Source organism: Chinchilla lanigera, unplaced genomic scaffold (genome assembly GCF_000276665.1).
Source record: "Chinchilla lanigera isolate Chin_1 unplaced genomic scaffold, ChiLan1.0 scaffold00010, whole genome shotgun sequence".
Lineage (NCBI taxonomy): Eukaryota > Metazoa > Chordata > Mammalia > Rodentia > Chinchillidae > Chinchilla > Chinchilla lanigera.
Window position 1 is genome coordinate 5,709,612 of NW_004955411.1, and position 25,983 is coordinate 5,735,594.

At 42.3% G+C, this 25,983-nt stretch overlaps 1 protein-coding gene across 1 annotated transcript in view; it reads right to left on the reverse strand.

Annotated features, from left to right (window-relative positions):
- Positions 1-25,983, reverse strand: part of Paqr8 (progestin and adipoQ receptor family member VIII) — a gene marked incomplete in the record, with an annotated part of 52,211 nt that overhangs the window by 18,384 nt on the left and 7,844 nt on the right.

A 25,983-nucleotide genomic window follows, 5' to 3' on the forward strand; every position in this document is an offset into this window, starting at 1 on the left:
TTAGTTCTTGTCCTTCTTAGACCTTTAAGAATGTGTCAGAAGATGTCTCCTATTCCAATCTCCTGTGTGGTGGGTGGGCCAGGAGGGATCTTGTGTAGGAGCTGTTTGGGCTCCAGTAGGAACCAGCTATTTTCCTGGCTGCCTGTCTTCTGGTCTTCTAAAATTAACAATATGATACTCATCTCCAAATGTAATAGCAGCTTGTAATGAATGCTGTTTGTCTCTCATGAGAAGTCAATGGTTGACTTAGGAGTAATATTACATCTTTCCAGTCTAGTTTGTAGGTCTGAGGAAGTCCCCTAAGGCCTTAATGTACTTATCAAGGCTGTCTGAAAACTTTCCCAGATCTTGTTTGAGGTCACTGAGAGAAAAGGACACATGGACACAGGTAGGGCCAAATTCTTCACCCACCTCTTGTTTTTTGTTTTTTTTGTTTTTCTCCGGTACCGGGAACCGAACTCACGACCTTGTGCTTGCCAGGCAGGCGCTTTTGCCGCTGAGCTAAATCCCCAGCCCCCACCCACCTCTTGTTAAGGATACTGTGCCTGAGGTGCTTTAACAAAATCAGATAGGGACAGATCTAGCCCAGCAGAGACTTCAATTAAGGTTGGCCTGGAAGCCTCATCTTTACAGTTTTAAGGACGAGGGAAGGGAACCTTGGATGAGGCTTTGATTAAAGTTGCCTTGGAAACCTTGGCCTCAGCATCTAAAGGGCAAGAGAGGGGAATCTCAGGTTCAGTGCTGGTACATGCATCTAATTATGCCTTAAGGGCCAAAGATATCTGGTTTTCCTGTGGCTTACACATACATTTTAAACACAAGGATTATCTCTTAATGCAAAGAAAGTCTGAACATAAGGTAATTTTGACCATTTTTTTCTCTCATAGTATAATTCTAGTTGTGAAATAGTATCATAACCAGTACTTTCCTTGGTATTCCATGCTGCCTCTAAGGGGTAGGCGGGCCATCCATGGGTGAAGAAAAATATTAAAAAGCTCTTTCTTAATATGTGAGGGTCAAACAATTTTCAGTGCTTAAGAATATATTTCAAAGGAATTCAACATTGAGTTTTCCATCTGAAACAAGAGGAATAGTCATCCATTTTAATCCCTACTTGGTTTTTATGTGTCCTTAAGGCATCCCCTAAGGTGACCTGCTCCTGAGCAAACAACTGCTATCTGGAGAAACCAACAGATAGGTCGGGTCAGACTAGCCACCCTTACTGACATATACCGTCTTCTCTGGAAACCTACACTCCTAACTCTAGCATGTTTTTGTAAAAGCACAAGCTATGATTGATTCCAGTTATAACAGTCATGTTTAAAGAAGGAAACATTGATAGCAAAATTACAGTAATAATCAAGAGACATGAATAACTGTTTTTCAATTCTTTGAGAGAGAGTGAGAGGGAAAAAATCAAAAGGCAAATTGGCAGTGGATGGAGCATTTCCCAGCCTGCGAAAGAGACCACCTCTAGATACAGGTAAGTAATGGCATGGAAAAATCCTGCCCTTCCCCCAGGGCAAAGATGTCCCTAAGACATTGTGCTGTCTACCTAATCAACTAGGCAATCTTTCTTAGCAGCAAGACAAGTCTAAATTTTACTCAAAAATCTGCTCTAATGTTTCTATGTGTCTTAGTTATTTTTCTTGTTGCTGAGACAAAATACTTGATGCCCAAAATTAAGGAAGGAAAGGTTTATTTAGCCCACAGTTTGTGGAGGTTTCAGTCCATAATCCTTGGGCTCTGAGGCAGGGTGGTACATGGCACAGGGGCAACAGTTCATGGTGACAGAAGATAGCAAAAGCAACAAAAGCAGAAAAAGGGGAGGTGCAAGACTCTTTTTCTCCCTTATACTGTATGCAGGCTACCTCCCCTAGGGCAAGTGTAGCACTCACACCTCCAATCCCAGCACTAGACAATGAACCAATCACAAACTCTAGATTCAGCTGCCTCTGAAAAGCCCACCCTCATGACCACATGAGGCTTTGGGTGGGACATCCAGATACAAACTATTACATTTCATCCCTGGCCCCCCAAAGATTCATTCACTTCCCTTTGTGCAAAAACCATTTAGTCCATCTCCATGAGTTGCCAAAGTCCTAACAGTTTAAACACTGCTGAAAAGTCCAAGTTCCAAGTCTCCTGAGATGTAAGGCAAACTCTTAGCTGTGAGCCCCTGTACAAATGAAAAGAAAGTTAAACCCTTCCAACAATCAATGGCATAAGATAGACATTTCCATTCTGAAAGTTACAAATGGGATACAAAGGATTAAGTTACAAATGGGATACAAAGCAAGTCCAAAATCCAGCAGGGCAAACATTAAGTCCTGTAGTTTCATGTGCAGCATCAGTCATAATCTGTGGCAAACTGTGAGCTCCAAAAGGCTTGGGTAGCTCCAACACTATGGCACTTCCAGTGGTTGTAGCTCCCATGGCTTTACTCTTGGGCCTGCTCTACTCCTTCCTTGGAACTTTCCCCAGATGATCCACATTTCTGGCTTTTCCAAACTTCTGGGGGTCTCCACTGCACCTTTGGCTTCACCCTCACAGCTTCACATACTGCCCTCTCAGCGGCACACTGCCTAGCATCCTAGGCCTTCTGAAATCATGGCAGAAGCCTTCTTAACCCCACAACTCTTGCATTCTTCATGCTCCTAAAACCAGCACCACGTGGATGATGCCAAGGTCTGCTGCCAGCTGGAGCAGTAGCCAGGCTTTCCTCTCTCTTGGCTGTAGGGGTTGTGTGCCTGGATTGCTGAGCACTCTGAATCCAATTCCAGGAAAAATTCTCTAGGCTGAAACTGTTCTGAAACATAGTGCAGCTGCTGCCATTCTGGAACGTGGTGCTATGCAGCTTTCTTCTTAAAGCAATGTACCCCCATTCTGTTCTGGTGGTTTTTGCAATCTTCCGCTACCACAAACAGTTGTCCCTCTGCCATGTGCCATGCTGCCTTGGAGCCAGCAGATTATGGACTGAAACTGCTACAAACCTTTGGTCTCTTAATTTGGTCATTGGGCGTTTTGTCTCAGCAACAAGAAAAGTAACCAAGACACTGTATCTCTGTATCTGCAACACACTTATGAACCTCACAGGTTAAAACCTGTACTCGTAATTCAGCTATGGGCTCAATTTAAAAGTTCTTAGTTGTTGGATAGGAAGGAAATGTTGAGACAATTTAGGCTTCCTTCTGCTCTAATCTTTAGCAGAAACATGCCTCCAAAAAAAGGAAAGTAGAAAGTGGCAGGAAAAGATGAGAAATGAGATCAGAAAAGGAAGGCTTTTCTTCTTATACTCACAGTAAGTTATTGAGACAACTTGCCTATGAATTGTCACCCTCAGCCTGCAAAGATGAGAGTGGGGAATTTCAAGAGCTAAGATTACCCTTCACCAGAGGAAGGAAACTGAGGTAGAACAAGCTCAACATCCCCCTCTACAGTATAGAGGGGGGATCAGGCCAAACTGTCCCAGTGAAACATGTTCTCCAAGTCTTAAGAATGGCTGCTGGCCTTCTGCCTTTTAACTGGCAGTTAGAGTCCCATGATCTATTAATAGGCATGTATATTTCCTAAATATAAACTAGATTTCATAAAAAGACCCATTTTACAGCATTTTCTAAATTTACATTTTGATTAGTATCAAAGTCCACTAGGGGTCACTCTAACATTACTTTTCCCTAGAGCTGTTGCCTAAGACAACAAAACCACAATAGTCAAAACGTCAAACAGGTGAAGCAAGGTGCACCAATAAATTTAGCAACTAGTAAGTCTAAGTGCAGCATATACAAAACAGAAATAGAAGATTTTGCCTGCAAAAGTAAAAGGTCCCATCAAAGAAATATCATCTTTCCATATTCTCAAATTAAATTTATCATCATTTTAACAAAAAAAGATGATACAAAAAAGACAAGACATAAGAATTCTAGGCATAAGCAACTGACAAGGATAACAATTTCTGATTACCTAAACAAGTCAATCTAGAACCCATGAAGCAAAGGCAAACTCTTACTCTTTCTGATTATCTTGATGGAACCTCCAAATAATATAGAGGAAATAAATGTAACTTCCAAACTGCCAGAAGTCGGATATGCTGAGTTCATGTTCCTCAAAATCAAAGAATGAATTCTAAGTAACAACAGAGGTTAAGAGTAGGAAGGATTTCTTGAGGAAGATAGCTCCTGAACAACAGGAGTGGATGCCAATGAGCCCATTTTTCAAAGGAAGTTTTACAGAGCAAAATTACAAGATGGGTACAAAATCATGAGGTGGGTATAATGTGGGTCAAAACTATGATCAATCAATAAGATCACAAATATAAATGCTTAAGCAGGCCATGCAACAAGTATAGATGAAAGAACAACAACCTTTTCTCTTTTAGGAAGGGATGGATCAGGAGGTCCTTGCCACCCACCTGGATGACCAATATCTCTTTAGACATTATTGGACCAGGTGGCATCAATTATTTTATCCCCTGGGCAGGCATGCAGGCCTAGCCTCCAACAGATGCACCTCCAGCCACAGCTGTAATGTGTTTTTATCCTCTGTACTGACTTCCTAGAGGGCCTAGCCCTGTCTAACTACCTATGATATTTGTACCTAACCCAGCTGTATATAATATAACCTTTATCAAGGGCTCCTTAGATTAGTTCTCTGAAGAAAGTCCCTGACTGCCATCTCCCCTACACTGACCTCTTTTAGCTGGAAGTAGCCAGAGTGAACTTCACTCCTTTTCTTCTAATGGTGGGTAGAGACACTTCAAGAGGGGAGATGCAGTAGCTTAGTTATTCTGAGAATGCAGTCAGAGAAGCCTAATGATATGAACCCATAAAGGAAAATAGCCCACCATTAAAAATGAACTCAAGTAGCTGGTCAAACTTAAATACATAAAGATAAACACAAAAGGGATAAAAACTACATTAAAGAGAGAGATAAGGGCCTTTCCTCCCAGGAAGAAGATATGCAAGTTAGTTAACAGCTCCTTCCTACCTAGGAGTTCAACTTGAAGGAGACTTTGAGAAAACATTAGAAATGCAAGATAACCAGTTTCTTTTTGAACTCTTTTAAACTCATTTTATTTGAAAGAATCCCGCCCCCCAGCATCTACAGAATATAAATCTAAGACATAAAAAGTATGTTGGACTTCTTTCCTTTCTTGGTGGGCATTCACCAAGAGCTTTTTCCTTTTTATTATTTCTAATACTCTCTAAAATTCTTCCTGTTGTCCTCAAAGTTAGCCTTCAGTTTTGTGAGACAAAAACCCGGGCTTATACAACTGTTTTACTCCATTATAGTATTTTTTAACTGTATACCTTGAGTGCTATGGTGTGTATTACATGTTTCTCTGAGAGCACTAAATAAGATTCTTCAAGGGCTGGAAGTCTTTTTTTAAATTATCTATCACTGGGCCTAGCACATAGGACATGTTGCAATAATCTACTGTTGAATAAATAAAGGAATGGAACAAAAATGTATATTCAGAACAATAGCAAACTCTTCTATGGTTTTAATGCATGCCAGATGGTATTCTAGGTGCTTTGCAAATATTACCTCATTTAAACTTCTCAGAAACTACCTGGTTCCCATTACTGTTTTTATCGTCTCTGTTTCCTATTGCAGGAAACAGAGCACAGAGATTAAATACATAATACATGGCAGATCTAAGAAATTAACCATAAGCAGTTAACTCCAGAGTGTGGGCTCTTATTCACCATGCCCTCCAAAACTGCACCTAAGACTAAACCTTACTATTTTTAAATATTTGATTTCAGATATGTTGCTACAACACTGCTTTGGTCCATTAGCAATGATAATTTACAGATGGCTTTAACAAAACAATTTTTACTGCAATACTCAGTTCTTTGGAACTGAGTTTATTTATAAATTAGATGATGGTACCCTCCAAGAGAAGAAAATGTGACTTCTAGAAAATCTGCATGGAATCTACCAAGCAATCTGCGTGAGCCCCTGGCCCGGATCGATGTGGTCATAAACTTGATGGGACGCTTTCATTCAACATGCAGGTCATTTGGCCTGTGTTTGCAGAACAGGCACAGTGAGACATTCCAATCATAAACCAGAGACAGAAGTCATATATCAGCCTGCAGGTGAAAAGTTCACTGACATCAAGGATGATCACTGAACTCTGTTCACATGTTGGATGTTATTTAAAAGCCTCCACCAGATAAACAAAGTGGAAAATTAAAGCCTGCACATTTGAGACACAGGCATAGTTCTGTACAGAGGACACTTTAACTGGAGGCCACATAGAAATGTTCCAAAGCAATGGTATTCCCTGACCTATTACCAGGATCTTATATGATCCTACCACAAACTTGATACACCTGATTCCTGGGATGAACATTGGATAAGAAGCTAGTAGTCAAGGCTGGGTGTGGTGGAATGTGCCTGTAATACCAGTGCCTAGGAGGCTGAGGCAGGAGGACTGCCATGAGTTTGAGGCCAACTTGGGCTATATTGTGAGTTCAAGGTCATCCTGCACTCCATAGTGAGACCCTGTCTCAAAAATCCAAACAAAAGGAAAAAGAAATTCTAACTTCTAGTCGCAGCTCTACAGCTAACTGTGACTTTAAAAAACTAATCCTACCTCTCTGTACCTCACTGTCCTTTCCCATAAAATGTGGGTACAATCTACACAAGCTCTACTATTGTACAGTTTTACAATTCACCTGGGTTATATTTTGCTTTGTACTGAACATCACAGGGTACTGGAATCACCAACAAACAGATCCCATGACACCACCTCATGCTGATGTGTGCAGGACTCAAACACATGGCAGGAAGGTCGGCTGCTGACTGTTGGACAGGGAACAAAACATAGCAATTCCCATCAAAGGGAAAAGAAATGCTTTCTAAAAATCCCAGAAGACAAGCCTCACACATCACTGCATAACCATAAGTGGCTGAGATGGAGCAGCAGCCAAAACGGCACCGTGATGCACATTTGCAAGGACTGGAGCCATGCTTTGAGACAGCAGTGGAATCAGAAACCATCTCAGCTGCCTCCAGGATCCTCCACAGTCATCCATCAAATGAGAGCCTGCTGGGTGCACACTGACTGATCTCTGCAGCCACTTTTGCCAAGAATCATACCACTGTTTATGAAGTCATATTTTAAAAAGTAGCACAGACAACAGAATCCTACTAGCAGAGATAATTTCAACATGGATTTGCATTCACCAAAGATCAATTTATATTTCCTCTCTATGCAGGAGGATGTGACAGACAGTATCTCACCATCCCAAATAAAAGACTGATTGAGTAAATTACACTATGTTTATGCAACAGGATTGTATCTACTTACTAAATAATTATGTAATTTATTTACACTTATGGAAAGATACACATGACACACACACACATATATGTATATTCTGCTGTTTTTTCTGTGCTCTCCACCTCTGCACTTAGAACAGTAATGACTTGCACATGAGACATGCACAAAAAGATTTGTTAAACAAATGAAAACATTGTTGCAAGGAAAAAGCAAAGTAACAGTATATGTCCTGCTTTTGTAGACATTTAAATACAGCACAGAAAAATTACAGATGTATACATGATCTGAACAACATTGCTATTTGAAAAATGACTTCTAGTACATGTTTGCAGTACATGAGTACATGCATTGTGAGGAGGTGCTGCATGTTCAGGGCACACCATAATTCTTTTTGTGTCCCCTTTCCTCCCCCTCCCCCCTCCATCTCTTGGTCCCTTCCCATTACTGCTATTGTTAGGTGGTGGGTTATAGGGAATGTTACTTCTGGGCCAGATATAATTATTGGAGTATTTTTTAAACAACTCTTTAATTTTGCAATTAGAAAAATAAGGTATTGCTATTCTGCAGTGTGTTAGTTTGGGGGATATTTTTGCAAGGGAGAACATATAATAATACAGGACACATATTTTATATGATTATTTATAATAGCCACCCAAAGAATGATATACAAAAGAATGCAGGAAATCTGTCCATATACTATAGACCAGAAATCCAGCTGAGGGCCTGGATCCCCTGATACTGTCCTGCATAAGTTCAGCTGAAGACCTAGAGCTCGTAACAATGCCTCCCACGAGTCCAACTGGAGGCTCAGAGCCTATAACAATATCCCATGCAGGCCTGTTTCACGGATCTGCGCTGGGAAGGTCCAAAGGTCAGTGGTGGAATCTAGGAAGTCTGTGCCAGCAAGATGAAGAATCTGTGCTAACAGGCTGAGGGATCTGCACTGGAGCCAGGAAGCGATGCACAAAGTAAGAACCAGAGCTCCCCCCGGAAGGTACCACAGCCATCCTCAGCAACAGTGAGGTCCTGAGCTCCTCCAGTGGTGAAGACAGTTGAGTTCCCATCAGGAAAGGCACTGCAGCAAGCTTCTCCAGGAGACTGGCAGTGCACCATCTTCCCCTGCAGAGCCAGGAAGCGATGCTCAGAGTGAGGACCAGAGCTTCCCCAAAGTGAACCGAAGCTATTCTCAGTGCCAACACAGCCCCGAGCTCCTTGGAGGATGAAAACAGCCAAGTTCATCAGGAAAGCCAGCATGACAAGTTCCTCCAACAGAACCAACAGCTCCTTACAGCTTCTGCCCGCTCCAACAGCCTTTCAGCTCCCAACAGCCTTTTAGTTCTCAGAAGCTTTTCTCTGCTCCCAGCAGCCTTCCTTCTCCAGTTTTGCCTCTTGTGCTGCTGGCAACAGTCCCCAGGTGGGCCTCCCGTACCCAGCACCACGCTTACTCAGTTCAGCTAGGGGTTATAAGCTGACCACCAGTTGTTAATCCACTACATGCAGAGAAGGATTTTTGATATCAATATGCAAAAATTAATAAAATGCACTTTACCAAATTAAACTCGCAGTCCTCATAATCACTATCCTGAATTTTGTTAAACCTTGCCTTTGCTATTTGTTGATCTTATCATTTGTATCTATTTATAAACAATATAGGAATTGATTTTGTATGATTTATTACTTTATTTGGGATTCACTGAACGTCTTTAATCTGAAGGTTTATAGTCTTAATACAATTTAGAAAAGTTTTGGTAAAAAACTTTTACTCCTCAACAATCAAGCATTATAAAGAAATACATATATATGTGCATTATTCTGTGGATTTTGAATTTGACTAGTCAGCATACCATACTAATAAAATTATTAAGAGTAAAGTGGCTATATTTGCTATACTGTAAATTAAAGGTTATGGGATGTTAAAGGGGGTAAAACTTCACATCTATTAATGCAGCAATCTTGTTCGCCTAGGTTGGGAAAGCCTGTTTTCCATACAATATTGTCAAGAGACTCTTCCCATTGCACACAAACCTCAAAGGCCTAGTAAGCAAATCAGCCCCAGACCATGTGGGTTTGTGGCACAGACGGACCCTTCCTGTAAGAAAGGCACCTGTGTGTCCTAGATAGGGCAGGAACGTGCGTCACCTTTTTGGGCTCAGTGACCTGTCCTCTGAATCTTTTCCTCTGTGGCTCCCTATAATATTCGTAACAAGGAAGAGAAAAGACAACCTTTATTTGCTGCTGTGCTCCTGGGGAAACAAGCAGGGCACAGCTCCTCCGAGTGCCCTTTTCTCCTGCTTCGTCTGAAACCCTCTACTAGAATTCCTGACTGTTGTCACTTCCCTTTCCTCCCACATCTCGGCTAACCTCACTTGAGCAGGTACAGTTTTCAAAATGAAAAGACTCAAAAGCCATCTACCCCATGGAATAAACAGCATCTGTGTTTTGCCTGTTAGGTGCAAGAATTCAGAGGAGCTGGGAAATTTAGAACACAGTGAGCAGTCTAAAGCCAATCAACAGGTCAACTGCCTGAGGATTATTTTCAAGACTTCTTCTTTGGTTAAAGGTAAGCTCTGCTGTCTGAGACTCCTACTAATTACAGCCTAGGGATAGACATTTCCCTGGACCTTCCAGCAGAGTGTACTGTCTGGCTTCATTATGTGGAATTTGGCTCCACTCTGGATGCTAGATCCAGTCCTTCGCTACTAGGAAGCTTCCACTGATATGCAAACCTGCTGGAACCTGGGCCAGCCCAGATGAACCCTGAAGGCAGCTGCTGATTTCCACAGGCGGGAAATCCATGCTGGTATGTCCTTCCTATAGCAAAGAACCTGGTAACAAATGAAGCCGGAGCTTAGGGCACCACATAGACGGCTGCATTCCCTAACAACACTGAAGTTAACATTAACCCTTCTACAGCTGATAAGTTGCATTCTGCTGAGGGCCCCCAGTGACTCCTGAGGGCCACTCCAATGTTTCTCCTCAGACATCCCCAAGGCCTTAGTTCAAATCTGAGTACCCAGGAAGCCTTCTCCAGGGGCTGGGGTATAGCTCAGAGGCATAAGCACTTGCCTGGCAAGCGCAAGGTCATGAGTTCAATTCCCAGTACCAAAAAAAAGGAAGCCTTCTCCAGGGCATTTTGGTTTCTGTTCCCCTGAACTTACTTATTCCCTGTTTTGGTAAGTGCACCATCCCACACTACCTCACCACCATGTCTCTGCTGCCTATCTTTTGCCTACTGAGTTGCAGCTTCCTTGAGACAGGAGCGCTAACTTGCGCATCCCCCTTCTCTGTCCACAGACTACCAGAGTAAAGGCGATTTTACCTTAGAGTTCATGAATAGATAAGAATTATTCCGAGACAAAGTAAAATAAAACTATCCTTTGCCTGCTTCTAAAGGTGAGAGCAGTAAGACCTTAGTTAATAAAAATGTAGAGTATTTTTCAAAAGGAAAAAAAACCCCTTTGAACTGGACACTTTATGTGTATGTGGTTCATCTAGTCAGTAGCTACTCTGAACAGTATTTAAGTTGCTAACTGGACTTCTAATTACCAACATACATTTGGACATTCATCTCCTACCACTGTTATGTATATGCCCAAGAATGCCTAAGCAAAGATTCAGGAAATGGAGAGGCCAGGCAGAAAAAAGCAATGTAAAATAACATGGGAGAGAATGAGACCTAATGTCTTGTTGCACAGAAAAAGGCCGAACAGAGTGTCCTGGTTCCCTGAACAAGCTCATCACTTGGCTTCGCCAATGTTACTGTAACCTTCTGTGCCTGGCAAAGTCTGCTTCTCTCTCCACTTCAATCCTAGATAGAACCTCTTCTGTGAAATGCGGCAGCAGCCCCAAGCACAATTAATCATGTCCTGTTAGACCTGGTGTCTTAGTCCATGCAGGGTGCTGTAACAAAACACTGTAGACTAGGTGGTCTATAAATAGCAGACATTTACTCCTCACGGTTCTGGAGGCTGGAAAGTCCAAGGTCAAGCACATCTGATGCCCAGTGAGGACTTTTACTTCTAGCTGTGTCCTCACGTGGCAGAAGGGGCAAGAGAGCTCCCTACTCTTTTATGCAGGCATTAATTCCATTCATCTGATGACCTAATCGTATCCCAAAGGCTCCTAGTACCCTCACACTGGGACTTAGGATCTCAGCATATGGACTTTGGGGCACACACGCATTCAGTCGTGCTCTTAGCATTACGCTGTAACTGGCTGTATATGCATCTTCTGTTACATTGAAATCTGAGATTCACTGTGAGGAAGTTATTGAAGACATTTTTAAAAATATAGAGAGACTGAGGCCCAGAGAATTTAAGCGATCTATTCAAAGCCTTACACCAAACCAGCAGTAATGTATGGCCAACCTCACTATCTCTGGTTCCTGCATCTCAGCAGTCCAGCTGGCTCACTGTTGTCTCTAAGTCAGCCAGCGGCAAATGGAAAGGAAGTGCTGGACGACAAGAGGGTATCTATCTGCCTCCAAGCTGATAACAGACAAGGAATCCCGGCTGTCACCCATGAGTGGCTGTCACCACCCAGGGCCTCCTCTCCCAGGATGTACCACAAGGGATCTCTTAAAGGTACCCTTGAAGACCCCATCCTATTTCCCAGCATGGCCTTTCTCACGATCTGAAATAGTAATTCATAATCAATCGTTAGTTGATCTGCTTAGACTGTCCTTAGTCATAGCCAGGTGTGGTGGTGTGGTGGTGCATCCCTGTCATCTCTGCATTGTAGGAGGCTGAGGCAGGAAAATGGCAAGTTCAACCCCAGGCTGGCCACCTTAGAGACTGAGTGAGATTCTACCTTAAAAAATGAAAAAAGGGCTGGGGATATAACTCTGTGTGAAAGCCCTAGGTTCAAGCCCAGTATCCCCACCTCCCAAAAAAAAACCAGAAACAAACCAAAACATCCTTTAGGTATTCCACACAGGAGCTTCATTTGAAAAGTCAATCTACTCAGTTCAGATCAGTCACCAAGAATTACTGTGGCGCTACAGCTTTCACTCCTGCCTTGTTACAGTTACCTACGCGTCTGGTCTGCAGCTCCTACAAGGGTAGTAACTGCTCACCACTCGGTTCATTTGTTCCAACAACTCAACTCTGAAACGCTTCCTTTTTGACTGCAATCTGTAATACTCCTGACCTCCCTCCGTAATACTTCCTTGCACCTGCTGGCCCGTCTTTGGGCTCACCATAACTGCCAGCGCCCAGACCCTTCTTCTGTGTTCGTCCATCTGCTCCATCTGACCCCAGGGCCACCCCATTGCGGACCTGACCAGGTGCCGCCCATTTCACTAACACTTCTCACGCACCACCCCCAACATTTGCGGGGCCAGCCTGCCGAGCTCCGTGATTATATAATTGAGCTAATTTCATTTTTTTCACCCTCACCAGGTACAGTGTTGTGCTATCAGAAGTTATACAATTATGAGAGCATTCATTTCATGACTTTTAACCTCAATCAAGACTCACTGTATCCATCTGGATGTCTCCATAAAAACTGTTTATAAACCCTGGGCAAGGTGGCATATGCTTGTAATCCCAGCACTTGTGAGGCTGAGGCAGGAGGATCGCTGCAAGCTCGAGGCCAGCCAGGGCACATAGTGAGTTCAAGACCAGCCTGAACTACATAGTGAGACCCTGTATAAAAGAAAGAAATGTTTAAAGACAAACTTCTCCTGCTGTACATACTTAGTTCTGTTGTTGGTATGACCAACCTCCTACTCACCAAGACTTGAAATCCAGAGTGATTTCCTTCCCTTTTCACTTAAACTCGTCATTAAACCCCTTTATTTACTCAATGCATATCCAAAACCTGTTCCTTCTTTTTACTTCTGCATGCTTCTATCCTTTCCCAGCTGCACTTTCAGTAATACTTTACTAACCCATCTTGGATCTTCTAATCTTTGGCCCTAGTAGACCTGCTTTTGATTAGATTAGAGTTCAGCTCAGAAAATAACATCTCCAAAAGCCACTGGTGGTCCTCTTTCTGCCAACAAAAGCTCACATTCCCGAGGTCAGTAGCCAAAGCCTTCCATGACTTGGCCCTAACCTACATCTGCAGGCACCTCCCACCTTCTGATTTTATATGGGACAGAAGAGAGTTGGTGGAACAGCACATGTCGGGGTACATCCCATATGGTAAGAATAAGTACTGTCATGATAGTCCTGGTTCCTAAAATATTTATTACCAAAGGTCACGTTAATAAAGTGCAAACATTTACGGATCTACATCATTTGTTATTCCTAAGCACACACTGAGACTTCCTCCTTCATCTGAAAATTAGGAAGTATTTCAAGTGTATAAAGAGTACAGAGGATAATGTAACCACTGTTTGTCAAATCTTAGCAAGTCATATTTACTTTAGATTTTAGCGCATATGCATGTGTGTCTATATATGAGTGTGCATCTATCTTATTCATCTCTGTCTATAAAGCACACAGTGGAAACCTGCCTTCCCTTCTCTTCCACCAGCAGTAGTCACCATGCACCAAATTGGGTGATTTTCATTCTCTGTGTTCACATAAAAGCACTGTAAAATTGCTTATTCATAAACAGCACATACTGTTTTGGATATTTTAACCTTTATACGAGTTTCATAGCCAACACTCTGTAGTCTTCTTTTATTTAATATGTTTTGTGGGTTTTTTTTCTCTAGCAAGGCCTGTGTGATTTTCTATTTAATTTTCTCTGCTACTTTCCATTGTGTGAATATACCACAGTTTATTTGTCCATCCTCCCGTGAATATGCATGGAGATTATTTCTTCACTGTGACAAATAGGCTGTAGTGTCCACATCTTCCTCTCGGATATGTAACTAGAAGAGGATTCCTTTTCGAGTCTTTGCCAGGGTCTATTCAGCCTTCTTTACCTGAAATGGCTTCCTTCCCATCTCTGTCTCAGAAAGCTGCTGATCTCCCCCTGAGGGATCAGATGCCGGTTCTTCCATGCCTCCCTCTTATCAAGTCAAAGCACTATCCTCATCCATCTCCTGCCATCTTCAGTTTATCATCAGATTACGCTACCACACACAGCCTCGTCCTACAGTTGCTGGGTGCTTTCTCAGTGACCCTAGCAGGCCGAGTTTCACAGGGGAAGTACTGTGCTGCATGGTATTAAAGTCCCGCTCCCCCCCACTTAGAGCCTGGTATAGATGGCTGCCCAGAATGGACCTTTAAGGACTCTGCCCAGGGAGTCTGCTAAACTTTCCTTCTTTTCTCTAAGTACTGATGTCATCATCTAATAATACATACTTGTTGATAACAGTATCAGAGCTGGGGGTGTAATTCAGAGTCACGCCATGTGCTTAGCATGCACACGAGCTGGAGTTCAATCCCCAGGACACACGTACCGCCACATACATTTTGTTGTTGTTCAGAACTAAAAGAAATCAAACACTGGATAGAGGGGCTACCAAAAACTAGAGTGGGACGGAATTTTTGAGGTTGGTGCTGTGCGTTTCTCAGCAAAGCAGTGCTTTTCGCTGTAGTACAGAGAGGACGGAGAACCAGTTCCTTCCCCTGGAACCTTGGTAAACATTCTCCAGCTTTAACCCAGCGAGGTCACAAACAGCCGTGTGTTTGGAATGGCTACTGGTGTACCTTCAGGATCCTTGGCCAGGGGACAGGACTGGCCCATTCATAGATGTTAATTCCTCCCAACTTCAATGAGAGGAATGGAGATGGGGCGATTTCTTCCTCGTTCCAAAGCAGAGATTCAGGCTTACTGCACTTCTTTCTAGTAGAACTGGGAAAGTGAGGTTAAAAATTGGTATGTGGAAAAATCAGATCAAGAATCCAATGATAAAACCTCTTTCAATTTTTTTAAGGGTACGAGTATTGGCTTAAATGATGGCAAGGTGCTACTTGCTTATACTGGCCTCATAAATTCATAATAAAATATGGGGGCTGGGGATTTAGCTCAGCGGCAAAGTGCCTGCCTGGCAAGTGCAAGGTCGTGAGTTTGGTTCCCGGTACTGGAGAAAAACCAAAAAACCAAAAGAAAAAAAAAAGGTAGCTCAACTCACTACGCCATGCCATATGATCTATCATATAGAGAATAACTGAAATAAGGACATTTGAGTTGTCCTTCCTACTTGTGAGTTGACAGGAAGGTCAGCTAAGGCTTTGAAAACTGCAGTCCTGTGAAGGTCTAAAGAAGTAAAATTCATAGTACAAAAGAATGTTTTCTCAGCTGCCAAGAAGCTATGACTCCTTAGGCTAAATGACAACATGGAAACTTAGGAGTAACTGAAAAATCAAACTCCTGGGTTTTACTTCTAGTTTATAGTTTGATTTTAGAAAGGGCCACGCAGAAGAACAACCATTTATCTTTACAGTAACACAATCTCAAGTCTCAGGTGACATCTGATTATAACCTGTAGAAATGCTACCTGAGTGCCTGGATTGTCTTTCCGATAAAGTTGAAATACCTATGCCCACCGATGTACACTTTACAGATACATGCCACATGCTCACTGCCCAGGTATCGTCACACCACACACGGAAGATTTAGACACAGATTTCAACAGCAGCCTGGACACAATTCCTTACAGCCCTTGCTCAAATCTCACTTTTCAAGGCTTTCCATTCACTCTCTTGATTTAATGATGCATTTTTACACTCGCTAGCTTCCTCCACTGCTTTATCTTATAGTACTTACCACTTTGTGACAATATGTGACTTTCTCATACTTTTAATCACTGTGTTGATACACATAAAACTTATCACCTCCATTCTAAGTGTACAGTTCAGTGGTGTTGAGTACATTCACACTGTTGCACAACCATCTTCCAGAACACTTTCATCTTCCCAAACTAAAACTCTTCAAACAACTCCTCATTCCTCTCTCTGTCCTAGTCTCTGGTAACTAGCTTTCCACTTTCTGCCTGTATGAATTGGACCACTCTGGAACCTTGTATCCCTGAAAAATCGTAAAACACTTTTCATTCTGTGACTGATATTTCACTTGAATAGTATCTGCCAGGTTCACCCATGTTGTAGCATTCTTGAGAATTTCTTTCCCTTTTCAAGACTCAGTAATATTCCATTATGTACACATACTACATGTTGTCTATTCATCCATCACTGAGCAATTGAGTTTTACCTTTTTGGTATTATGAATAAAGCTGCTAGGAACATGGGTATACAAATATCTCCTCAAGACCTTTCTTTCGATTCTTTTAATACACACATACCCAGAAGAAGGATTGCTGGATCATACACTCATTTTCAGTTTTTTGAGGAACTGCCATACTGTTTTCCAAAGTGGCTGTGAGCCTTTTTATCCCATCAATAGTGTGCAAGTGTCCCAGTCTCCTCACTCTCATCAGTGCTGATTTTGTCTTTTTGATAGCATCCATCCTAGTGGGTATGAGGTTGATACATTATTTTTATTGATTGTGTTCACTGTCTGTTCTTCCTCGCCTCACTGCTGGCCCAGAATGTGGCTCTCAGCTAGCACAGGGATCTCTGCTTTGTTCACTGATCTAACTTATGCATCTGGAATAGTACTTGGCATACAGTAGTCAGCAGTAGGGACATAAAAAAGAATTAAGATGTGATATGCACACCTCTACCAACTCATGATGAATGCAATCACTATGTACTGCAAACATGTACTAAAAAACAAAAATCATTAGGCATGGCAGTGCATGCCTGTAACCCCGGCACTTAGGAGGCTGAGGCAGGACTGCCATGAGTTTGAGGCCAGCCTGGGCTATATAGCAATACTCTGTTTCAAAACAAACAAACAAATAAACCGTAAATGAGGGGTACAAGAAAGATGTACAGGAGTTACAGTTATACTGCCCTTTCCTTTCCTAGTTTCTATATTAAAAAAAAATCTCAATTTGGCTTTTATCATAGCATATTTACATTACATTTATACATTGCCACATTACCTTATATAACAAATTTGGGACCTTTACAAAGCAATTAGATCTTTAACAAGTACTTGCTGAAAGTCTGTTTACATTACTCATTAACATTCAGATGGAAATAGGAAGCAAGTAGAATTCGGTTCTGTGCAGCGCTCACAAGCCCACAGGAAGCTGGGTTTGGTAAGCACTCATCTGTAATCCCAGCCCTCTGGGAGGCTGAAGCAGGAGTATCACAAATTTAAGCCAACTTGGGCAATTTAGTCACTTATTGAGACCTGAGCAAGGTCTCAGTTTTTGACTCAGTTTACTGACTCAAAATTTAAAAACAGGGCTGGGGATGTAGCTCAGGGCCTCCCTAGGTTCAATCCCCAGTATGGAAAAAAAAAAGTTCCATATGAAAACAAAAGAAAAGATCTGCAATATGAAGAAAACTTAATTACCTGGGATGGGGTATAACCAATGCCCTCCTGGTATCTCTGCTCAGCTATAACCAAGGTATCTCAAAATGAACACTTCCAAAAGGGAATGAGAATCCAGCTTCCCCCACTGCTCCTACTTCTGTCCTGGGTTCCTAACTCCACAGGAAATGACACCTAGGTACTCACACTAGAAACCAGAAAACTTTGTTCCTCTCCTTCACCCGGTGTTCCTCTTTATCCACATGCTGATAATAATTACCATAACACGTATCAAGCACTTCCTCTATGCTAGGATCATTCTCTATATCAGCTCTATATTAGCTCATTTACTCCTTGCAGTGAAATAGAAATCTACTACTTTTGGCTATGGTACAGATGAGGACATAGGTAAAGTCCTTCGCCCAAAGTCAGACAGAAGGCGATGGGGCCCAAAATCTGGAGCAGGGGATTCAGGCTGCACAGCCCACGTCCTAAACCTTTATGCTGCTTAAGAAATGCTTTGTGTTTTGAGCTCAATCATTCTAAAATATCTGAGTCCATTTTCCTAAGTGGGCAAGTGAGTACAACTTTAATAATTCGGGAACAGTCTACATTAATATGTCGCCTGGCTAATGGAGGCCCAGCAGCTGTGAAAGTGGGCTGTGTCTTCGGTAACCAACACCTAAGGTGCGTTTGAATAAAAGTCCTTATAGCATTTGATTTGTCTATGTTTTGATGCCTTTTCCTCAAAGTGGACTATGTAAGTAAAAGTTAGTTCAATTGAAGACTGTTTCGTCAAAGCTATCTTGTAAGCCAGGCGTAGTGGCACATGCTTGTAACCCCAGCACTCAGGAGGCTGAGGCAGGAGGATCCTTGCGAGTTCAAGACCAGCGTGGGCTACAAAGTGAGTTCAAGAGCAGCCTGAACTGCATAGTGAGACCCTGCCTCAAAAAGACAAAAAAAAAAAAAAAAAAAAGGCTGTATTGTAATAGATACTGTCACCAATACCAACAGGGCATATCCATTACAAATGCCATGAAGAAAGTTTTCTGCGTGGAGATTGTATTGATCTTGGAGGCAAAGTGGGCTGGAAGGCAGACAGCCCAAGCCCTACTCTTGTCCAATTAAATGAAGCTCATACTTAAACATCAACAACATGCCTCTGGCACCAACAGTACCATCTCTAAACAGGACAATAATAAAGACTCACAAGTTGAGATTTCTAAATTAAATTTGAAAAAAATGAACACAATTACAAGCGTTATGATTTGTGTGTGTGTGTGTGTGTGTGTGTGTGTGTGTGTGTCTGTCTTTCTTTTTGAGACAGGGTCTCGCTATGCAGTTCAGGCTGGCCTTGAGCTCACTTTGTAACCCAGGCTGGTCTCAAACTTGCAACGATCCTGCTGCCTCAGCCTCCCAAGTGCTGGGATCATAGGTGTGCGTCACCATGCCCAGCACAAGCGTTATGATTAAAGTTCCCCCAAATGTCACTTTTGAGGGTTAAGCCAATATTATGTAAGTTTCTCATAAGTTTAACATTCAGAGCCAAAAGAGTATCCTTGTCCCCAAAATGTGATTAGCAAACAAAGGGTACAGTACCAGTAAAAAGTTCTTTGGCCAGTTCACAGATCATATGGGCTAAGAAGACACAAGAACTCAATGTTACCAGAAAGTAAAAGGTCAGCACTTGTGGTTTCAATTCTATCACCCAGTGCTCCCTTTGACAAAGGGAGCCCTATCCACTGAAAAGCCACATTCATTCCCCAGCTCGTTCCTTCAGCTTCACCTGCCACTCATCCCTGCAGAGAATTCAACTCAGCATTCCCAAGTAACAGGCAAATGACTTTTGTTGACTTCTTTTTATAAGACATCCAAAGAGATGCAGAAAGTAATGAACAGTAAGCCACAAGTAATTTCAGCTGAAGTATGACTTTTAGACCAGCGTTAATAGTAAAGATATGCCTTTAATTAGAGGACAGGGGCTCTAAATCTTATGGAACTTTAAAAAATATCCTTAAAACACTTGGCCAATCTAATGATCTGTCTGACCTCTCTGCGTTTTTCTCTCATCTCTCCCCCAATACCCAGGATATAGTTGAGACTTGCAAATGGGAAAGTGCCTCTGTCTGTCCTTACTGAGTGACATCAAAGCATTCCAAAGTGTGTGGACTGGACTTTTCCTTGCACAAGAATGTACTGCTGGTTAAAACAAAAAAACCCACACTAATGCACACACTGCATGATCTCACCACCCACAGACAGCCCGGCTTCCTCTGTCAATCTTCCCAGAGATAGCCGCACTTGAGGCAGCCTGTGCAGCTTGTCTACTCCGGAGGCTGAGGCAGGAGGATCATTGTGAGTTCAAGGCCAGCCTGGGCTACAAAGTGAGTTCAAGACCAGCCTGAACTGTATAGTGAGATTCTGCCTCAAAAAGACTAAAATAAATAAATAAATAAATAAGCTACGCTGTAATAGATACAGTCACCAATATCCCCACTGTGCACTATCTTATGTATAATATTGTCATGACCACTTAAAACAGCTTCTATCAAGGAAGTACTGTTCTTGTAATGCCTTCAAACATCTTAAAAAGTAGGGAATTATATCAACTGATGAGTTGGTTGTAACTAGGCACTATGTTTCTTTTCTTTCTTTCTCTTTCTTTTCTTTTCTTTCGAGACAGGGTCTCACTTTGTAGTGTCCTTGACCTTACTATGTAGTCCAGGCTGGCCTCAAACTGACAGCAACCCTCCTGCCTCAGCCCCCAGCTGGGACACAGATGTGCACCGCCACGCCCACCCAGCAGCCCTATGTTTGTTTTCTCATTTCACTAAACTACACTGAACCTGAATTCAGCTTAATGCAACAGCTCTACTAGATTAGGAGCTCCTCAAAGACAGGCTCTGGATTTTGATTTCCTTCTATTCTTCTCCAGCATTACATCCATTTCTCCCCAAAAGGATGACTTTGTGTAGTCTTACTAAGAAACCCATGCCTAACCCCACTGAATGACCTGCAGTAATTTAAAAGGGAGTTTGACCTCAGCAAGGCCCTCCCTGATATCTGACAGATTATGTTTATGAAACATATATTGTATGTGGACATTTTCAAAAGGACATTTTACAGATGCCTTACTGAGGAAATGGCAAACTGAATTCTCCGTTCTTACCAATGCTTATGCTTGATGAAGGTTTCCTGGAGTCATGTGTTGAGGGGCGTTCCGGGCCTGGACTGAAGCTCAGAGGAAAGGCGTGATGGATTCACAATATCTGCCACAGGCTCTGGAGGGAAGCCAGGCTCAGGAGGGAGCTGTGACACAGGGCCATAATTTGCTGTCCCTGAGCTGTCTCTACTTGCAGCAGCTAAGTGGCTTATGCTCCTCTGTTTTTCCCACTAGACATTTTTAAAAAACAGAGGTCATATCAATAGGGAAAACTATTTAAAAACATTTCCAACAGCAAATGTTTAAAGAAAATGCATGTTCTCTAAAAGGGACCCTGAGGTCTTTGCTGGATTATCCCATGGAGGCTTCTGGGCTTTTCTTCCACTGCACTGTGACAGTTAGCACTGGTAGTGCTCCATGCGTGAGAGCTTCAAGGGGCTGGTGAGCTCTCCAGCAGTTATTTGACTTCTATGATCAAACTGGGCAGTGAGAATCAATCACTATCAGTGATTCCCAGTGACAGAGAAAGTGTTCAGCAAAAAAGTACCAAGCAGAAAACCTTGTTTTGACAGGCAAACATTTGAGAGTCCATTTCCTGGACTAGCATAATGCTTTTGATCAATTAATAAACAGTATTTACTTGCTTTTTGCTCTGTTCTTAACACTGTGATGGATTAAGTGAATGCACTGAAGGCAAAAGATACTGTTGTTTCCATGGTCAGTGATCTAACCTGTCTGTCCTCTCCTGTGGGCTTGGAAGTGTGTGTGGAGGGGCCAGGTCTCTGGAGAGGCGGCGCTGGCCGCCCAACATCTCTGTGTTGTCAGCCAACCGGCTCCCGGGTGAGGACAGCATTTCTGGCAGTGAAAGCAGGACCCAGTGGGCAGGAGACCTTAAGAAAAGGCCAGGGAGAGGAGGCAAGCATGTGATTCTGCAGACAAATAAACACAATTCGCTGTGCTAGAAACCAGCTGAAAAGACTCAGTGGGAAGACGCAGTCCTTCTGCCAAGAGAAAAAACTAAAGGAAAATTCATTGTAAAGGAGCCTTTTTAGTTGTCTTGGTAGCTGCAGTCCAGGGATAGATGTATTTTCTGCTCTGTCCTTTTTCCTTATGGATTTCTGCAACAGTTTAAACACTATCACAATAATGGTTTCACTGTTTTATCAGTTCTTCTGTCTAAATAGAGTCCATTAACATTTCAAACTGACCCCTCACACTAGCGATGACAACCCAGCGATTCTGTCCCTGTCTACCTAAACAGACCCAGTCTGCAGCAATGGTTGGGTGACCAAATTCATCGTAACCAGAGGCCGTGTGTCTGGAAGTCTGTTTATGTGGTCTCAGGATCCTGTAATGTAGTGCAGTGTAGTGTAGCCGCAGCAGAGGGTCCCCTGGCAAGCATACGGCACGGCGATTAACAGGGCAGGTTCTGGAGTCACGCAGCATGAATGGCGTCTCTGCCACCTACAAACTGGGCGATCCGGATGAAGTCAGTTAACCTCCTTGTGTCTCACAGTCTTCACTTAGGAGCTGGACCCCATGGCACCGCACCAAGAGGGCAGTTGTGAAATTTGAAGAATTTATAATAACAGTTCTGTCTTCTACAGTCACATTCTGGACTATTCATGAATGACATGAAATCTGAGATTTGCTTCAAAACAATCTGGAGGTCCTTCAGGTATGTAAAAAGAATTGGCCATGAGTTGATCATTATTGAAGTTGGATGGTGAACACCTGGGGGTTTATATACCATTCTATCTACTTCTGTCTGTTTGAAAATGACTATAATACAAGTTTTAAGAGACAGAAGATAATACACTGAAACTGTCCACATACAATATGTGTTTCATAAACATAATCTGTCAGAGATCAGGGAGGGCCTTGCAGGCATCATTCCCAGATCACACAGGCATCCTAAACCAGCCTGCCTCTCTAGGGACATGGGTTCTCAGGGCCAGATGGGGTGGGACACACTGAGAATCCACTGTTCCCCATCATTAAGAAGTCATTCTCTGTACTTTCCCACTACACTCACCCTCCCACATTCAGCAAATATCAATTGCTTTGTGTCTTTATAGATACACATAATCACAAGGCAGGCATAGAAGAGTGGCTAGCTCCAAACTGAGCTATCACCTCAGCCAAAAGCAAGTGTTTCCAAGTTCTAACGAACGATGCGGCAGCTGTTTGACACACATATGTGGTTTTGTGGGCATTCGAAAAAATCCTCAGTGAACACACCCACCCCACCGCACCCCAGTGTCTGCATCCAATGGATTTAGGGAATCACTTGTATCAACTCACAATCAGGTCCAGAAACTCCCAGCTTCCAGAGTGTCTTGGATAGGGTGTTGAGCTGGACTAGAAACCCCACCCTGCACTAATTCCAGGCTAGATATCAAAAGAGCCTTTAATTAAACCACATTCCCAAACCCTACCCCACACCCTTCACAGAAAGGGAATTTGACACTTTACTGACTGAGGCCCTGAGCTGGCTGGCTACTTCATTCGTTCTCTCATCTGTAACCTTATAAAGTTGTTACAGGAATTAGAGATAATGCAATTAAGTGGGTCATACTAATTGCTCATTGCAGCTATTTCATGTCTCTGTAACCTTTTATGTCTGGGTAGATATGTTATTACCTTTTTTTTGGAATTTGGATAGTATTTAGACCCACTGATCCTCCAGGCCATGGGATCTACCACAATCACACAGTTATAGACAATTTAATATTTCTACTTCACTTTACAAAAGGTTCATGCAGCTGCACTCAATTTTCTTCTCTACAAAGCTGATGTATAGATTAATATGTTGCTATCATCAGTACCTATATGTTATGGTTGTGTCTGCATGTCCCCCCAAATCCTTATGCAGTCATGGGGTGGGCTTCTAGATTTTTGATTGATACATAGTCCACTGCTGGCATTATGGGTGTGAGTGCTACACCCGCCCCAGGGCGGGGAGTTTGCATACAACGTAAGGGAGGGAAAGAGGCTGCTGGCTGCTGCTCCCCTCTGGTGCTCTTGTTGTTTTTGCTACCCCCACCCGCCCCCTCCCGCCCATGAACGGCTGCCCTCTGCCATGTGCCACTCTGCTTTGGAGCCAGCCAATATGGACTGAAACCTCCACAGACTGTAAGCTAAATAAACCTTTCCTTCCTTAATTTTGGGGGTCAGGTATTTTGTCTCAGCAATGGGAGAAGAGTAACCAAGATACTATATGTTCTCTCCCATATGATTCACACTTCTGCAAATGACTGTTGAGAGTTTCTTTTAAGCTGAAAGAAAAGTAGGAAGAAAGATGGAGAAAGAAATGTGGCCCTATACTCTGGTTTCTCTTCAGAGCATATACATCTTTTGCCTTTTACTGAAGATTTCTGTGGAGAGGAACAACTCTGAGTCTCAAACCAATTTTTTGAGGTCTTGTTTTGGCAAGGCTACATTAAAACTTCTTTAAAAATAAATATTAAAAAAAATTTTTTTAAAAAATGTGGCCCAATTTAAATCCAGAGGGACCACTGTTATTATGAATCACTTGCCAAATATCACTGTATATATATTGCTGAGTGTCAGTAGACAAGATGGGTATAAGAGATAACTATTCTCTTAGCAAATACCATAGTGGTCTTTAGCTTCTCTATGGAAGTTGTGTGTGATTTTAAAATCTTTTATCTTACCGTTACCTCAAACTGGCACCTTTGTTCTCCTTATCCTGTTATATTTTTCTGCCCAGCATTTCTCACTACGTAAAAGTATACATTCATTCCTGATTATCTGTTTCCGTCTCCCTTGCCCCCCATAAGAGTATATATGCTACATGCAGGTGGCAATCTTATTCATGTCTGAATCTCTCGCACCAGAACTGTGCCAAACACATAGTAGGTCTTTGAGCACTATTTTAAAGGCATGAGTTAGTTTCCTTTTCCTTTCTCCAGTCACCCTATTGCAAAAGGAATTTAGATCTGTGGTCCACTTTTATGTATTTCTTGAATAGGTGACCACCGTGACCCAGTGCAGAAGACAGAGTGTACACGTGATATACGACATGATGCCAAATAATACGAAGAAAATTAGGCAGACTAAAATGGTTGCCTGGGGTAATGCATACTGTGTACCATTCTGATTTTGCCCTTTTGCTATTGTTGAAAGCTGTTTCCCATCAAAAATGTCCTATCTAAATGTTACCCCTTTTTAAAAATCTCACTAGGGAAGTTTCTTCTGAATTACAATGTGACAAGAGATCCCACTGAAGTGATGCTGTCCTAAACTGAGTCATGCTGTGCCTGCTACCAAGCTGCATGTATATACGTATAATTTTCTTGTACCCATCAAAGTATCTACCACATGGTTAGGTTCTTACTAGGTACTCAAAAATCCCTACAGATGAACTAACAGGCTCTCTGAACCCCTCTGCTGCCTGATTCCATTTACACTCCAATAGCATTAGTTTCCTTTTCTTTCCTCTCACACATTCCCTCTGTTAGAGTACCTCTCTAGCTGCGATGGTTTAAAATATTAAGATCCCAGATGACACAGAAAATCATCAGGGCCTTCTGAATTGACAGCAGCATGTCAGAAGGTGGCTGTACCTCCGGATATATACGTCATGAACACATCATCATTCGGGATAGCCCGAATGGGAGAAAGCCATTCAATCCAAGAAACACCTATAGCACTTCAGGTACTGACCTGAACTTCTGAATCAAATTGAGATTTGATGAATCAATTCTAGTTTCTTGAAATGCCACTCAGTATCAGTAACTGATAGCTTCTTGAAACTGTCTACATGACATTTTACTACTGCAGCTAATCCCATATTAGTCTGTGCATAAAACTGATTCATTCCACTTACTAAAATTCTCAGGTTCCCAGGCAACTCAAGGGAATAATGTTAATGACTTTAAGTGCAGGAGTAGGAAACTAAGGTGAGATGTATGGAATGAATTTCACTATGCAAAATATAAATTTTATAATTTAAGAGCCATTACCCCCACCCACTGACTTTATATTATCCCCCCCACACTGAACCCAGAGCCTGCACAATGAGCTACATTTCCAGGTGTTTTTTATTTTTTATTTTGAGACAAGGTCCTGCTAGACTGGAACTGACCATCCTTCTGCCTGTACTTTATACAACCTCATTAATCGCTTTAGAATGAGTCCAAGAAGAAAGTTTTCACCAATGAAAAGTTTTGTTTCAAACAAAACTATGATCTACAGGCAATATTCAGAAGGATATATA